Below are 18,419 nucleotides of genomic sequence, written 5' to 3' on the forward strand. Positions count from 1 at the left end.
ATTGTTATATAACTCGCGAAAATGGCACTTGCTTTCAAACCAGATTTTGAAAATTTATCGAATTCCAGCTGCTCAAGGACAACAGCAGGATAACATGGAGTTGGAACATGCTAAATAAAAAAATCTAAACAGGACCGATGGGATTTTAAGTAGGAGAATGAACTCGTTTTTTTGCGAGTTCCTTTTCCTCTTTTTTCTAAGATAAGCAAGGAAAGCAAAAGGACAATTGTTATTTTCCCAAATTCCAATGAGCCAAAAAGTTTGAACAGGACCTATGAGATTTTAAATAGGAGAATTAATTTGTTTTTTGCCTCCCTTTTCCCCTTTTTTGAGTACGCAAAGTACAACCGGAGAACTGTTTTACAATATGTTAAACGTTCTTGTACCAATACAAAAGATCTAATTAAGAAGGAAATGTGTCAGTGCCAATTATTTGAAGCAGGACTACACTTTCACATATCATTCTAAATCCAAAATATAGCTTTTAGAGCATAACAAAGACAAATTCTTGGGGCCTACCTAGTGTCTTTTCTGATTCACGGTAGGCATTTTAGTATTTATAATCACAATAATTTCAATTTTGTTAAATTATTTTTGACAAACAATTTTTGGAAGATTTTGAAGTCAAGATTATGTTACAATTTCTACAATATAAACAATATAGTTAAAGATAGTCCAAGAAGGATTACCTGGAAATGCAATGAGTTGCACATCCAGTGGCAAAAAAGTACAAGCGACAAACGATGAGTGTACCAAAATGATCCAGCCACACGCAATGGAACCTGTAACTAATTATACCTATACGTTCAAACTTGCAGCTTATAATGTCTGGTAACAATAACTTACTACAACCACAGAAACTGTCAGATACCGTATTCATTCTGCGATAGTGCTACAACTCAAATCTGCAATTAATTGACGACGATACAGGTTTTACGCACGAAGCTGGGAACTCTGATAAGTTAATGTCCCCGATATCTTTTAACCCAGGGGTCCTGAATCACACAGCTTAGAAGAAAAAGCGAATCCTTTCTTTACCACCGAATTCTATGGGACTATTTTTTTGCCTAATCAGCAGACGATTTTTTAAGAAGCGAGAAAAATGTACAGCTGACGTTTTCAACAGATTCCTTTTCCCTTTGTTGAGAGTTGTTTGACGATTGACTGCAGTATGACATACATCAAAGTTGTATTGATTGATAAATCATTATCGATTTCAATCAATATGTTGACTAGTTTGTATTCATATCGTGTTTCAGATGATGGACCAGGAAGCCATGTTGTCTCGCCATTACGCTTCCCCTGCAGCCTAGTTGTGTGTTGTCGGAAGGGCATTCACCACTAACTTAATGGTGTTTTCGTCTTGATGTTTTCCGCTTCCAGATCCTCTACATTAAATAACTCTGAATACAGGTGTACACAAGGTGCAGTTATTCACGAATCGTGTAAACCGTTGATTTGTGCTGAAAATTTGAGTATGCATTTATCCAGTCCACTGGGTTTGCTTTAGTGCAACTATTTTTTAGTTTTGAATCTACACCAAGAAGTTACCATCAGACTCAGAACTGGATGTCGTCACTTCAATAGAAGGTTTACTAACAATAAATTTGTCAAACAGACACTACAACACGAGGGGCACGCTACTAAATGCATAGTTGAGAAGATATAGACAGAATTTCCCAATTTTTATCAATTATTATTTGAGAATGGAACTGAAATTACAAGTTCATTCTGGAGCATTAACCGAAGTATGTAGTGTAAATTAATGCACATGTAAATGAATTCAGCTGTGTAGTAGATTGGTAATGGATATCGTCTATTAATATGAAGGTCGCCGGTTCGATTATAACATTCATGTATAACCGATTATATAACCACCATACTGTGTAAACTTATTTTATAATCTACCACTATGTTTAAAGTTCATTGTGCGATACAATTAATTTAATAAAGCGACCTTACTCTATAGGCCTACTATTATTATTTATTTCCAAAGTTTTTCAAACTACGATAATTGAATAGAAATTTAAATGTTTTGCTACCTAGTTTTATATATTCATGTATTAGGAAAAGTTACAATTAGTAATATAAATGTCATATTTGGAATCTAATTAATTAAAATTAATATTATCTATACTTTTTTAATACGCAAGCAGGTTTTTTGTGACAATTACTCCTCCGAAACCACTGAACCGATTGACATGTTTTTGGTGTCATTGGAAAGAGCATAACGTGAAGTTGTGCAGGAAACTTTCTTTTTAGGAAAATAATTAGAGGGTGAAGCCCTGGAGCCCTTTAAAATTTCGTATTTCTCCATAAGGATAACATGGGAGATAATTTTTATTTACAGAAACATGTGTTTTTTACTTGAACATATAGTCAAAGTCTACTACATAATAATTGCTGTGTATTATAACTGTTAATGTATACTACATTTCAATCAAGGATTATATACCTTTAAAGTTTACTCATAATGGATCTTACTACTTTATATTAATGCTGGGAATGGTAAAATTTAGTCAAGAATAAGTTACCAAGATTTAGAAAACTTTACTATAATAATTTATGTATTTAAAATCACAAATCTTTGACATTATTAATTCATTTGAAACAAAACAGCTGATTGTCAAATCAAACAAATCATCTTCTTCGTGTGATTAATGTTGTTACACAAACATAGGTTACACAACCAATAACTTGATTCTTTTTTACTTGGGGGTGTATTTTGAATTTGCAGTTATGAAAGCATCAAGCCAAGTAACTTAAGCACTTTAATTACAGATCAGCACTGTTCTTACCCAGACCAAGTTCGGTCATGGGTAACTATATTTTAATAGGTTACACATATTCACTATGGGAGATTTTGACGAGGGTAATCTTCCTGAAGGTAACTTTAAGACTAAAATTGTAGTTGCTTTTGTGGTTAAAATATTGTTTTTTTAGTGTTTATTTTTAAAAGTGTTTTCTTCAAGCAGCATTTTATGACCCTCAAAATATGCTACATAGGCCTATTGGTTTGATATGATAAAAATTTTTTTAAAATGTATTTGTAAAGATCTTTAAAAATAACTACCCTATAACATACTTGAACACTTACTAACTTACTAAATAAAATACACATACAGCTAGAAAATTGCTGGACTGCTTCTCTTCTAAGGATTTATTATTACTGTATTTAATTTTTGACGTTGAACCAATATACAGGGTGTTGAAAATGTCTGGAACCAACATTATATCTGGTGAGTGGTTAAAGAAAAACAACTGATATTTTGTATACGGATATACTATGGTTTTACCTATCTTTTGGTGCCTTATGAAATTTTTTACCACTTATAGGGAACGTCCCGTAGAGGATGCAGTAAAAAGTTTTAATGGAAGCCTATGGTAAATGATGCATCATTTTAAAGGCCATTTTTTTCTGAGTAAGGAGCCACAAGTTTCATCTCAAAAGGACCACCCTAGCAAAAATGGCGACTGTTTGAAATTTAAAAACCCACTTATAGGGAACGTCCTGTGGAGGATGCAGTAAAAAGTTTTAATGGAAGCCTATGGTAAATGATACATCATTTTAAAGGCCATTTTTTTCTGAGTAAGGAGCCACAAGTTTCATCTCAAAAGGACCACCCTAGCAAAAATGGCGACTGTTTGAAATTTAAAATTCAATTATTTTCAAAAACTTCAAACAGTCACCATTTTCGCTAGGGTGGTCCTTTTGAGATGAAACTTGTGGCTCCGTACTCAGAAAAAAATGACCTTTAAAACGATGTATCATTTACCATAGGCTCCCATTACAACTTTTTACTGCATCCTCCACAGGACGTTCCCTATAAGTGGTAAAAAATGTCATAAGGCACCAAAAGATAGGTAAAACCATAGTATATCTGTACACAAAATATCAGTTGTATTTCTTTAACCACTCACCAGATATAATGCTGGTTCCAGACATTTTCAACACCCTGTATAACCAACACGTTGAATTTGTTTTCTAAATTCATATGTAATTTTGCGGGGCATTGAGCCGCACAGGTTCACTAGTATCATTATAAATCAGAATCAGGACGGTGATATTAACGCATTTGTACTTAATAATTTAATATAAAACAAACTTACGTTTCCAATACAGTACACAATAGGTTTAACTCCAAATTATTGGGTAGGTTGCCCGTGAGTGTGCGCGGGCGTACTGAAAATGCCACGGCATTTAGGGAGGATTATAAGGGTGTTTCATAAACATTACTTTCGCTACACAAACTATACTTTTCCTGACATCAAATAAGTTACAACTGAAGCTTTTTAAGTTTGATAAAGTAGTTTTTTACTTCGTGATGAAAAGTAACGTTCAATACTCGTCACGAAACACAACTACACAAAAAGAAAATCCCATAAGTTCCCCATAAAGTCCAGAAAGTCCCATTTCGGGGCGAGATAGGTAGTGTTTTACATGCGAGTTGAAAGTAGTGAAAATACACTATTACCAGGAGGCAGAAATATTGTTGATCTGAAGGATTAAATTTTTAGTTAGTACAGTAATGTATTGACTGATAAAATGTTATTTTGTTTCTTGATCAATCTTAAATCCCGAACCCATTGAATACTTAAAATCCAATCAAGACGTCAAGAAACAATTTCCCTACAGTCGTAAATTTCTTCGCACACTATTCACAAGCCGACATTTTACAGCCTTCGCGTACTCTGTCTTTGTTTGCAACTCATCTCGTAATCTAAAAAACAACAACAAAATCTTGTACTTGTGCGCGCTAATTCACCCACCAGTTCGGCGAGGCGGCTGTGGCGTGCTCATAGATTATACTCACGGTAATCTACTGCAGCGATCCGCGACCCAAGGACATTAAGGTAATGACACTGGCTACACCGGCTGCAGTCAAGGTCTAGGGTTTCGACCGTTTCCTAGCCTACACCTACACGCGGCCACCGCGTGGTTGTCTAGTTAAAGGCAAACGACTTACTGTAGTAATCATTTGACTCATACACCGATACTCTTACGAGCTACAAAGTATGGACGTGGGTTGAGAGGAAATGAGGTAAATTGAATTACTTTTGTAAGGTGAAGTGATTGTTTTTATTTACTAGTTGGAAATTCTGAATTAAATTGATTTAGGCTATTGGACACCCTCAAAACTATACAAAGCAGATCTAGCCAGTTTTTTTACTCAAATATAACACGGTTAATAAGCCTCTATAGACCCAAATGTCATTTATGATTTAGTAATCAATTAATTATGTCTATATGACTGAGCTCTTGGTTTGGACCTACAAAAAGACGTAAACATGCCTCTTTTAGTTTATTGTTCTGTGGTAAATTACTCAGATGTTTTACTTTACAATACGCCTCCCTCTAGTTTGGCAAGACGAAATAGTTTGTTAATAAAATGAAAACTGTTTTTCATCACTCCTCACCGAAAGTAACTATTTTCGATAACAGCTGACATCAATGAAAGTAGCCGTTTCCCAAGCTCTAATTTAGGGCGAGGGAAAATCGATCAGCTGATTTTCCCTCGCTCTAAATTTACTTTCCCTCGCTCTCAATTAGTTTTCCATTTATTCACTACGCGCGCTAGTGTTTTGTTAAGGTTTAACTTAATGATTTAAATCAGCTGTATGTACTGTATTTGTATTGTTCAAAATCGTTTTATTCTTTTATTTTGATGTTTGAAGTATTGAGAAATGTACGAAGGTTTCCTTTAGAATATTTTATTCTATTTTTATGTTTTAAAAATCAAACAAAAACGAACATAGGTTTACTTTTACAAGATTTTATTTTATTTTTATGTTTAAACAAATTGTTTGATAGATAATTATTGTACCGGTAATATTACTGAGGTCTGCTATTCTGTGTTTGTGTATTATTGCGTCGTGATGAAAAGTATCGTTCATAACTCGCACCGAAAGTTATTATCCGGTACTTGCTCCATTATTCCCGTCCTCGGCTTCGCCTCGTACGTGAAAATAGCTCTCACGTACTCGGCTTCGCCTCGCACGTGAAATTGGGATTCCCTGTGTTCGGCTTCGCCTCACACAAAAACTTGAGCGCGCGCCGGAAAATGCCACTTTCGGTCCTAGTAATGAAATATACTATTTCATCACTCCTCACCGAAAGTAACTATTTTCGATAACAGCTGACATCAATGAAAGTAGCCGTTTCCCAAGCTCTAATTTAGGGCGAGGGAAAATCGATCAGCTGATTTTCCCTCGCTCTAAATTTACTTTCCCTCGCTCTCAATTAGTTTTCCATTTATTCACTACGCGCGCTAGTGTTTTGTTACGGTTTAATTTAATGATTCAAATCAGCTGTATGTATTGTTCAAAGTCGTTTTATAATCTTTTATTTTGATGTTTGAAGTATTGAGAAATATACGAAGGTTTCCTTTAGAATATTTTATTTTATTTTATGTTTTAAAAATCAAACAAAAATGAACATAGGTTTACTTTTAGAAGATTTTATTTTATTTTTATGTTTAAACAAATTGTTTGGATAGATGATTATTGTAATATTACTGATGAGGTCTGCTATTCTGTGTTTGTGTATTTTTGTGTCGTGATGAAATGTATCGTTCATAACTCGTACCGAAAGTTATTATCCGGCACTTGATCCATTATTCCCGTCCTCGGCTTCGCCTCGTACGTGAAAATAGCTCTCACGTACTCGGCTTCGCCTCGCACGTGAAATTGGTGTTCCCTGTGTTCGGCTTCGCCTCACACAAAAACTTGAACGCGCGCCGGAAAATGCCACTTTCGGTCCTAGTAATGAAATATACTATTTCACATCACACTCTGTGGGTTTTAATTGAACAATGAGGTAATAAACAACAAATAGCATCAACATCTAAACAGTCCAATCTGGTTTGTGTATATTTATAAAACAGTTTGTTATTTAGATTATTTTTATCATTTCAACTATTTTGACCAAATGCAACGACATATATATATAAATTTTTGGTAATCCTAAAGTATAAAAACTAAAAAGAGTAAAGAACAAATTGTAAAATCTACACTGAATAAAAACATGATCAAAAATAATATGTTGTAGACGTTAGAGCCCCATCATCATAAAACAGACATAGCTTCTCATATTGCAACACGATAATAAGTATACTTGCTCTATTTTAAATCTATGGTTACCTCCAAAACTTGTTTTTTTAGCTACAGAATTATTATTGTTATTTGTTAGCACAGACTAACTTAAGGGAATATGTTTAATCTATGTTGTTAGCATGCTAACTTTGTAACAGGCAGTCTTGACACAGTCGATTTTCTGAACAATATTATTTCTTCGTTAATTGGGTATATTATCTTGATACGTTGAAAAAACAATTTCGGATTTAGATTTATATCATTATAAATTGTGTTTGGAGGATATATTAGGAGTTCTAGATTACTCTGTGGTTGATAAGTAAATGGGACAGGTTCCTAAATAGATGTGCTGTATTTCCGTATTGACAGAATATGGTATTTTAAATGCGAAAGCATATTTGTTGATTTTATGTAATAATTTAAAAAATCAAGTATTTACTATGAATTGTACAGTTTTTATTATGTACACCGAAATACAATGCGAATAAACTGTGTCATCGCGATATCTAAAGAAAGAAAAACTATTCATAAACCGATTCATAAAATGTTTCTATCTCTTTGCGAATTTTTTTGCAAAGTAAACTAAGGCGTACAAATCGTAGTGGGTTTATTTTTAACTAAAAAAAATTGCATATAAAAATAACACTAGAAAAATTAAATATTTAACTTCAAAAGATAGTTGGATACTATATACGTAATTTATTAGTATATACATACATGTTTCTTGTTTACCCCTCCATAATATCGTCAATGAAAAAAAAAAAATTCGTTGACGAAAATGTCTACTATAGGTTCGATCCATAAATTCATCCTAATAATTATTAAATTTCCAGACAATGGAAAAAACAATATAATAACAACTAACAACAACAACCATATGACTTTATAGTCATATGCCATCTCCCTTCTTCACTTATAAGTCAAGTCTTTTGGGAGGATTTACTCTTCGTGATGACTTTCTACTACATATCTACATCTTCAACTCCATTTCCAGCTTTACTTCCGTTCACTTTGCTTGCTCCTTCCGGTTTTTCAACGTCATAAAATCGTTTCTTTAAAAACCAAAATTTCCTTCGATAAATATGTTTTAAAATAAAACTAAATCTTTAAATAATGAATTCCATTTAATGAACTACAAGTAAGTTTGTTTACAAAAACAATATAATAACAACTAACAACAACAACCATATGACTTTATAGTCATATGTCATCTCCCTTCTTCACTTATAAGTCAAGTCTTTTGGGAGGATTTACTCTTCGTGATGACTTTCTACTACATATCTACATCTTCAACTCCATTTCCAGCTTTACTTCCGTTCACTTTGCTTGCTCCTTCCGGTTTTTCAACGTCATAAAATCGTTTCTTTAAAAACCAAAATTTCCTTCGATAAATATGTTTTAAAATAAAACTAAATCTTTAAATAATGAATTCCATTTAATGAACTACAAGTAAGTTTGTTTACAAAAACAATATAATAACAACTAACAACCATAAGACTTTATAGCCATATGTCATCGTATTATACTGATATACTTATTTTAGACTACAGCTGTTCTTTGCTGCGTGAATTGAAGCTATACCGCACATCTTCACGTCCTCAGCAGTCTACAAATCATGCACGATAGAATTTGTAGTGTTTCTTGAAATTTATTTCTTCTTAAAAAAGCTACGTTAAAAATTATCAAAAATAACTACTCACTACTTTCCATATCAACATGCGCGACACTTTAGGTTCATAACAGCTGACCGCCTTCATTAAACTGACATTACTTCACTAGGAAGATCTTATCACAAACTTCGTTAAACTAGGTTAGGGAGAAGGTAAGATGTAATAGTTAACACTAAGGGGATTAACAATGAACAATAATGAGAGCGGCCACAACCACTTTGATCGGTAAGGTCGATATTCAACTTCCTGATCTAGATGGCTGTGGACTTGCATCAACAATCATTACTGTTAAAGGACAGGAAACTCGGTTAAAGTACATATTTACTTTCATTGATCTATAATGTGCATTTGCGCACTTTTAACATTTATAAAGATTGTTAACCAGAAGGTAGGCTTTAAAAGATTTAAATAAGATATTGTAATGAAGAAAGTGGACTTAAAAATATTGATATTCGAGAAAGAGAAAAAAGGTAAAGAATAAAGTGCTGCTAAATTGGTTTACTTTTGAATCAATTGGACATCACCGACATGTTGTAAGATTAGCGAGGCGAAGCCAATGTATTATTATGAATAAATATATTTAAGTTTGGATTTGATAAACTGAGTCGTTGAACTGGTGAACATATTAAACGATAGTGAAATGTATAATAAAATTTAAAAGCTCAACAAGGCCAATAAATAAATTATTTTAATCCACAAGCGCTTTCAGAAACTATGTTTCCATCGTCAGGCTGTATTTAAACTGATACAAAAAGTAAATATTTACAATAATAAATTAATTTAAAGTAAAGTTAAAACAGATGATGAAGAGGATATTAGAAGAATATATGAAAAAATAATCTTTTGAAATTTGGATATATTACAGTGTTTTTCTTGATGTAATTATTTTAAGTAATTCCGAGTTCATAATTGGGCCGTCTTCATTATTTAACAAATAATTGTGATCTGGGTTTTCTATAAAATTAGATTCCCATGCTTTAAGATGTTGAGGTTTTATCATTTGTTTCAAAAGTTTAAGGTTTCCCAAATTGAAAATGTGTCCTGTATTAATACTGTGGCTAGCAAGGGCTGATTTTTCAGGTCTTCTGTATTTTGCATGAGCTTGGTATTCTTTGAATCTGGTTTGGATTTTTCTTTTTGTTTGGCCGATATATTTCATGTTACAATCATTACAATTAATTTCATATATTCCAGACATGTCAAATTTTGATAGTTTTTCTTTAGGATTGCCTAATTTTGATTTCAGTAGGTTAATAAGTCTGAAAGTTAAATTTTGTGATGTTTTATTCGTAAAAATGTTCTTAATATTACTTGCAAATTTTGAGTTGTATGTTATACTAATCCAATTCTTTCTTTTTTCTTTTCTGAAATGTGGGTAGTTCTCTGATTTTTATGTTTTTTGATTTGGATTTTCTTAACATGTTGTCTATTAATTTTGTATTGTATTCATTAAAAGTCGCTACATTTTTGATATATTTCAGTACTTTGTTAAATCGTTCTTCTGTTAAGGGTGTATTGAGTAATCTATGAATCAATGAATGAAAAACAGCCCTTTTCTGAAATGGTGGATGGTTTGAGTCATTGGTTATATATCTATCTGTACGTGGCTGTACGTTTTTTCTTTCTGTATATGTCAAACTCGAGTTTATTTATTTCTTTAATTACCATTACATCTAAAAATGGGAGTTTTCCATCTAATTCTGTTTCTGTCGTGAACTCAATTATGAACTCGTAATTACTTAAAATAATTGCATAAAGAAAAACACTGTAATATATCCAAATTTCTAAAATTATTTCTTCATATATTCTTCCAATATCCTCTTCATTATCTGTTTTAACTTTACTTTAAATTAATTTATCATTGTAAATATTTACTTTTTGTATCAGTTTAAACACAGCCTGACGATGGAAACATAGTTTCTGAAAGCGCTTATGGATTAAAATAATTTATTATATATTGGCCTTGTTGAACTTTTAAATTTAATTATACATTTCACTATTCATTGCCAATATCTCCAATATAAGTTATATTAAACGATGTTTCAGAAGTGTTATAGCAACTCTAGCTTGCCAATGTAGTTGAATTATAGTTTGCACCAAAGATCCGAAACACCATAGCCAATTTTTTCACAAATTTGATGATCAGGCAATCTCCCCAAGACCAAAATTTTACATTTGAGTGGTGTGTTTATAAACTTACAATAAGCAAATATTTCAACTGATATTTTAGTTTTGTTCAAGAAAACAAGGTTGTTTTGACTTTCAAGTAAAAATAATGTTTTAAATCTACAACCCTTTGATTGTATGGATTCTTCTACAAAATTTATATCGTCATTTGACTTTGTGTACCCACAAAAAATTATATGGTTTTCTATCTGTTAATAATAAACTTCACAGCTCGCAACGAAGTTAACTGGTCATTCAATTTTATATTTATGACGTGCATTACACCCAAAGTTAATATACTCAAATGATTAATGATCAAGGGAAAAATTGCGAATAAGTTGGTCACTTAATAAGGATTCACGCGCAGTCGTTTGTTCTGAGGCCAAATGAGAAGGATTCAAAGTAAAGAGGAAAACAAGTTAAGAAACTTTTACCGAGTATATCAATCTTTTATAGATTCACTAAATACCTTTCCGAAAGACCTGTAGACACACCCGTAATTGCAAAAGCTGTCAAATTTTTTTGCCCAAGTGTATTTAAGGTAATCAATGATTAAAAACCTGAGATGTAGGCAGTCATTCTTTCACCACAGGCAGTTGGCTCCAGTTTCAAACCTTTGAAACAAAATTACACTCCTTTGCGAACACTCATCTACGTAGCTAAAAGGGTGTGCAGGCTTCTGTGCTTTGAGACTTGAAGACAATCTGTACCCGCCAAAAACAAAAATAATGCAAAAATAATGAGCCTATTAACAATGTAGAGTCAAAGTACAAGTTGTGATTCTGTTCCCAGATTAGATTCGTCTTGTTGGGCGGAACCGCCGACGCTGCGACGGAGTCAACGAAGTGTAACTTGTTATAGTAAAACCAAGATTGCTTAACGTAGCGCCGGTGTCTTAGGGGACGAAGTGTCGAAATCACGTCAATAATCTTTTGCTTGTGTTCTGCAGTCCAGTGAAATGGTACAGTTGCAGGTTCAACTATGGCAGAATGGCCTCAACAAAGTTTTTACTAAAGGACCCGGCAATATATTTGAGGGGGAGTTGTTCCATCCATGTAAACGAAACTAAACACGGTACCGGTGTAGTATCGTCGAGCCTGAAATTGCTGAAATTGCTGGGTGGTTACCATCGATGTATAGTTATTATACATCGATGGTCGTGACTTGCCACGTACACAATCATACCATAAGCCTAAGTTACTTTACTTGTACTTCACACATGTTGAGTTTGCAGAAGAGAATAATAATGCTATACAAATGAAAATATATAGTAATACAAAATTCGTATATGATAACAACCTCAATGTGAGTTGTTTATTGGATACACTAAATAAAAAAAAAATACACTTGTACAGTTTTACTCTTGAACATGCAAAAAGACGAAACAATCTAAACCAGCTGTTTCAAATGAAGACGCTTCTAGAAAATATTTATAGGCTCCTCCAGAGAAGAACTACATCCGCCTTAGAATTTCAGGACCACTCCGCTCTAAGGACTCATCCAGAGAAGTAAGATAGAGAGTTTATGCCGATTTCTTTACTCAGTACATTGCTGTATTGCTATGCATTACTCGAAGACGTTACGCCAACAAGCAATAAGGACCATGGTGGAAGGATAATAACATAGGTGTGCTATTCCCGTCATATGCTGACGTCACTCAGATTGCAAACGCCATTTCATTATTTAGAAAAAAAATAAAAACAATAAAAATCAAATGAAAACAAATATATTTATATGACAGTTACAATCAAGGTGATTTTCTGTTTGCAATCTGGATGACGTCAGTCTATGACGGGAGTATCACACCTATGTTTTATAGATCTTTTCTAGTATTCGTGTTTTTATCCTTCAACCATGAATAAGGACGATTCTCATCTAGTCTATACTATCAGTGTAATTATTACGAGTTGAGTATTGATTGTCGCGTGCAAGTTTTCAAAGACCTTGGGCAAACATTGAATTCCTAGACATAAACTGCGCTACTCCAAGCACTTTAGGTCGAGGAAGACGACGAAAAAGAACCCCTTCTTGTTGAAAGGAATGTTTTAAATTAGATAATCTTGCGAAATATAAAAATCCCGGAAACTTTCGAAGCAGATTAAAGTAAAGCATAATAAAGAAACGTTAAACAGTGTGGTTAAATCGAATATTTGTTTACGGCATTTGAAATAATACCTATTTTAACAGCCTGACTCCTTTCTAATAACTGAGAAATCTACTATGTATTACCTTTGACTGCCAATACACCAGTATCCAATAGTCAATGGCATTATGTAAGTTGAGGACTATTGTGGATATTTTCCATAATGATTAGTAAAAACAAGTTTTCACGACGTTTCGGGATCTGGAATCTGATCCCGTCCTCAGGTGACAAAGCATCTAAAACATAACAATATATTAGTAAACAAAATCTGCAAAAGCTGGAAAATAACTTAAGAAATACCACGCAGAGAACTTTATAGTAGTCAAACAAATAAACGAAAAATCCCTTAAAAAACTATTATTAGAAATAGACTGTTAGTTGTTAATTGTATAAATAACTAATAATTGTTTCCTATACAGTGATCCCTTTGATATGTAACTTCTGAAATATTCCTCAACAGCCCAAACCAGTCAACATGTCCTCTACTTGGGATGAATTACGACCCGGGCACTTCAGTTGCAATAAACTTTATGACCATTGCCTCTCATCATGTTGTATGATGAGTAGTCATAAACAACCTTAACGGGCAACTGAGCTACACCCTGCAATCTTATGAAATTGCTTCATTTTCAAAATACAGTACTACTTTGTAATATCCATAGTAAAATTAGGTATGAATCTATTTTATATATGCAAGCAATTATATCAATTAATTATTTAAGATAGGGACGCCACGATGTGCGAATTTTAACCCAAATATGAGTGAAGGATGAGTGTACGATGAGTGGCGCGATCTTGTAGTCTTGTTAGTGACTAAGGCCGACATGTTCCTAGACACAGCTGTTAATTAATAGTCCATACAGCCAAGGGACCTACAGTTTATAGTGGAATCCGAACAACATTTTTTCCTTGTAATTAACGAATTGGTCTAATTATCAGGATAATACTGCGAATCACAGACAATGGAATAAACTATTAAAGTATTATATTGTCTGTGCTGCGAATAGTCGTAGTAATCATTAGTGCGGACGTTAATCCACACCAGGAACGTCACATCCACAGTGCAAGTAGGTAAATATCCACAATAATTCGTGACCTCCTAGTAGCTGGATTACAGGACGACGCCACCGTCCCAGTCATTGATCTATCATTGGGATTGATCCAAGCATTGACGTGGTGGATTGTAATATACCCTATTATTTATTTATAATAACTATTTATACTGCAACGAAATCTATTGGGTTCTATTTTTAAAGATGAGTGAAGGATATATGTCGAACTATTGTACCAGTTGCTTAAAATCGAGTAATTGCTAAGTATTGCAGGAGTTATTTCATAACTGAATGAATTTAAAATAAATAATTGTCTCCAAAAGTAGTCACTGTTAATAAAAAAAGCTCTTTTAAAACAATACTTAGGCCATAGTAAATATTCAATAACTATCTGACCTTGTTCATTAGTGTTTAACAAAAATAGTTTGAGCTCTTGAAAGGAATTTTCATGACTTGCAGCCACATAAAGTCGTCCTTGTGAGAGTGCAGGAAAGTTTTATCCAGCTGGTGACTTTCAACCCTTGCTATGAACTGACCCTGAGCTTTATTAGTGGCATAGCTAAAGATGAAACTACCAATAATAATTGAGTTCTATGAATATAGAATAGCAGTGCTTTGTCTAATGGATTTACTTTATTAATTTTTATTTTTTATTTTATTAATTTTGGTTATCAGAGTTCGTTGCTGAGGCCTACTTGAAGAACCAATCAACAAAAATGCAACAGGAAAAATCAGCAAACTCTAATGCTGTTCCGAAAAAAATCACATGTAATTACTTAATTACTCGATCGATTGGATAGGTTTAAATTTCTTATCAACACTACCACTGATTTTTCGCGTATTAGCCGATGTGTTGGCAGTTCACATAGTCACCATACACGATAAAATACAACTATGTAATATTCTATTGGGTATCGATTACTTTCCTGCATATCATCTGATATTGCATCAAAACCTAATCGTACTTTCTCAAGTCCTGTTAGAATGACTCAATTCACATTTACAGCAATTAATTATTCCGTTTATATTTCCATAAACACCATCAATATTACATCCTTTATCTGCTATTTTAGTAGGTATTTGTATAATATTAGGACCCAAATAATCGACCCTATCTTCATGTCGTTTTATAAAATCGGCAAATTCTATATAAGAATTATTAGCTCTCATATTTTCTGTTGTTTCACTGAATGCGATGAATTTGATACATTTTTGCATCGAAGCAGTGTGTTTGTAAAGCAACTTTTATAAGAGGCGTTTTATACGCCTTTTCTATAATGTAGTACAATAGGCAGTGACTGATTAAAATCATCAAACACCAATACATAAATCATACCAAACATTGATCGCTCAAACTCTTGGGGCTTTAATAGTTAACAACATGTAAATGTTCAACATAACTCCTTCAATAGTAAATAACGAGTGATTTTTGAGCGGGTTCTCTTAAATGTTCACTGATATACCAGATACTAAATACTCATTTACTGGGATGGGTTTACCTTATACACTCTGTTACACTTCACAATAAAAACATGAAATTGATATAATTCAATAAAATCTCCTTTGCAATTTGCATTCTCAAACGGTTTTATCTAGTAGAAGTTTTCTGAACATTAACATAGATAAAACATACTCCCACATTAATTACAGAAATAAACAAACAAATAAACTCATATGTGAAAGATAAAATACTTCAAATCAAACCCAAACAAATGAACAGCTGATTTCAATATCTTTATTCCATGAGGTTAACATGGAAACTTTGAGCATACGTTCTGGCATCCACCGCCAGATTAAAGTATCCAGATTAAATTATCTTAAAGTATAAATCAAACGGATTGTTAATAAATAGTGTAGTGTAGGGATGTAAATAAAATTCAGCTCCTGAGGATTCCATGCAAGTAGCAAACTATACATCGGTGTTCACCGTACATCAAGAATCCGACAAAAAAGGTGAACTTGTATAATTATTCGTTCTAAACACTGGGGATTCTACAAATAAATCGTATAAGCCAAAGTATTCTTCAAGCCGATTCTCGTACTAATAAACTAACTACGGAATAAGACTACTTTGAATTAGAATTTGTGTAACAAATCTTTATCTTTATCTTCATATCTTACTTTACCTTTTCTTCTTTAATTAATTACCCTGCTAGGTAAGTGGAGTGCACCACAGACGTACCTCAATACAGACTAGAGTTCTTAATGCAATCTGACCCCGGAATTGCAACGTCATAACAATGCAAGGGTCAATAAACGATTAGCATTGTAAACACTATCACTAACCTGTCGTTGGATAGTAAACAAACCTACGGACGACTGCACTACGACAGTTTGTCGTGGTCGTAAGACTGTCGGACTACGGGCGAGCTCTCATAAGATCTAATGATTCACTATTGGAATGTGGTCGGTCCGACACAGTGTCGGACGACCGAAATACCGTGAATCATGATAAACTGTTAGCGCAGAGAGGCAGTGAATATTCGTCTCAAAAAGTGCTGCAAGTTTCAGACGTTTACTCTTTCAATTCAAGTTGTTTTTACCGCTCTTGTTTAGTCGAGGGTCGCAATTTTGTCTCGGAGGGCTGTGCTCAAATCTTGTTAAATCCCGGAAATTTGGACAAACAATCACTACAATCTGTAAGACAACCCGATCTCTCAGGAAATGATAGTTTTGTCTGAAAGATCTGACCAACGTGCCTTTAACCAGAGTCCACCTTCAATCCAATCAACCAATACTTATTGGAGACGATCTTCTACCAAAAGCCAAACTCCATTTCATCAATAAGTTAAATATATAACTTCTGTAGTTAAAAACACCAACAATAAAATCCATCCTTTAATGTCATGTGGATCACAGCTTTAAGCTATAATCTACTTAACAAAACCAAAGAATAATCTGTGGTAGAATATGATGTCTCTTGGGTGAGGAAAATATCTTCCTGCATTGAAAATCTACGTCAAACCAAACCTGTACCATAAACCTGGAATTGCTACACATTGTGGTTCCTTATTGCGGCAAATCATTGACTATTGACTTGATTGATCAACAGGTCAGCTGGTTGCAACGGCGAAGAAAACTATTTCCTACATGTGGCAACGATTTGCATCCGTAGTTGCAGCCGCTAAACTGCAACTGCAATTGTTATTGTGTCACTGCTTAGTAAGTAGCTTGGTAAAAGCAAGAAGTAACTGAATGAACACTGATTCAGGATTTTGTATTCTCATTTGTGTACAATATTTTAGGACATTAGATTTTGCTATCGCTCAGCAAAGGGTTTCTAGGCTCCACAACCAGAGAGATTATGGAGATCTTAGGACAGTGAGTAAAAGGAGCAATAGTTTTTCATAGAACTGCCTACAAACAAATGGACAAGTCGTCGTTTTGGATCAGACGTTAATGTTAAAATAACCATAAGTTTAACCATGGATAAAAGTAGATTTCGCATCCTTATGGAACAGCTGAAGCCAATTTTAATGTTAGTTCTGTCCGGTTTTCTGTAGATATCGTGTTTTGTTTACAATTTGTTTCTTGTTAGTTCAGTAATTTAAAACCTTGTTTAACCAAAGAAACTGTCTAATCTAACAATAACTTGTTCACTAGCTATATAGCCAAACAGTGAGGCACAAATCATGAGAAACTAACCCTAAAATAAAATAAACAAATTGTAAACAAAACACGACATCTACAGTATACCGGACAGAACTAGCAATAAAATTGGCTTCAGCTGTTCCATAAGGATGGGAAATCTAACTTCTCTATTTTCACCCCACGCTGTAAAAAAAAAAACATGTGATTGGAACTGATTCTATTTTTTTATATTTTCTGTTTATATTTCAATGTTATTTTGTCACCACCATGGCAACCCATGAGACCTATGTTAATTTTGATTTAAAAACATTTTTGTGCTTATTTTTGAGCCTATTTGAATTTATAAAGGGATTCTGCACATCTACAGGTAAATATCTTTCTAACAGTATGCGTAGATCATGTTAATATCTATTTGAGAAGCTAAACGTAACCTACATTTAATTTTACCATACTTTCCATTAAACGGTTTAGTATATAGCCCTATTAAAAAATTCTAATCAAATTCTCCTAAATGTAACTAACATTGTTAACCTTCAATTAAATCAGTCAATTACAACCAAAGAAACATAACAAAATTGTTCAAATGAGGTGCAACATAATCCATTTGATAGTAGAATCTCCACCTGTTGTAATTGAAGCTGTGAATCTAAGTAATTGTTTTCACAAACAGGTAATTTAAATAATTCTGATCGACGAATATATGGT

This window comes from Macrosteles quadrilineatus, unplaced genomic scaffold (assembly GCF_028750875.1).
Source record: "Macrosteles quadrilineatus isolate MER2022 unplaced genomic scaffold, UCM_ALF_1.0 Scaffold_5__1_contigs__length_97177068, whole genome shotgun sequence".
NCBI classification, from domain to species: Eukaryota; Metazoa; Arthropoda; class Insecta; order Hemiptera; family Cicadellidae; genus Macrosteles; species Macrosteles quadrilineatus.